The sequence below is a fragment of the Penaeus monodon genome, chromosome 19 (genome assembly GCF_015228065.2).
Source record: "Penaeus monodon isolate SGIC_2016 chromosome 19, NSTDA_Pmon_1, whole genome shotgun sequence".
NCBI classification, from domain to species: Eukaryota; Metazoa; Arthropoda; class Malacostraca; order Decapoda; family Penaeidae; genus Penaeus; species Penaeus monodon.
In genome coordinates, this window is record NC_051404.1 from 2,172,537 (window position 1) to 2,172,844 (window position 308).

The following is a 308-nucleotide window of genomic DNA, read 5'->3' on the forward strand; positions in this document are numbered from 1 at the left end:
TAGTCTTACTTGGTGAACATTTCAGTTTATGGATATTTACATAAAGCAAGAGCAAATAAGAATGATTATGAAATTATGAATAACAATTTCTTAGAAACTGATAGTTGGACCCCTAAAACCCAGTAATGATGGGTAATTTCTGGTAATGTCAGGCAAGGACATCATTCATGATGTGATGAGGTGTCACCCATTGTCAATGGCTATTCACCATGATGTGATACCACTTCACGTGTTGCCAGTGGGTTATCCCCATTGACTTGCAGCAATCCCTTTGTAAATCTAATTGAGTGCAGTGACAATGAGCAGTT

The 308-nt window shown here is 37.7% G+C and overlaps 1 protein-coding gene across 3 annotated transcripts in view; it reads left to right on the plus strand.

Moving 5' to 3' along the window:
* The window catches only part of LOC119584968, an 8,935-nt gene that overhangs the window by 7,774 nt on the left and 853 nt on the right, over nucleotides 1–308 (plus strand). The window lies entirely within an intron of this gene.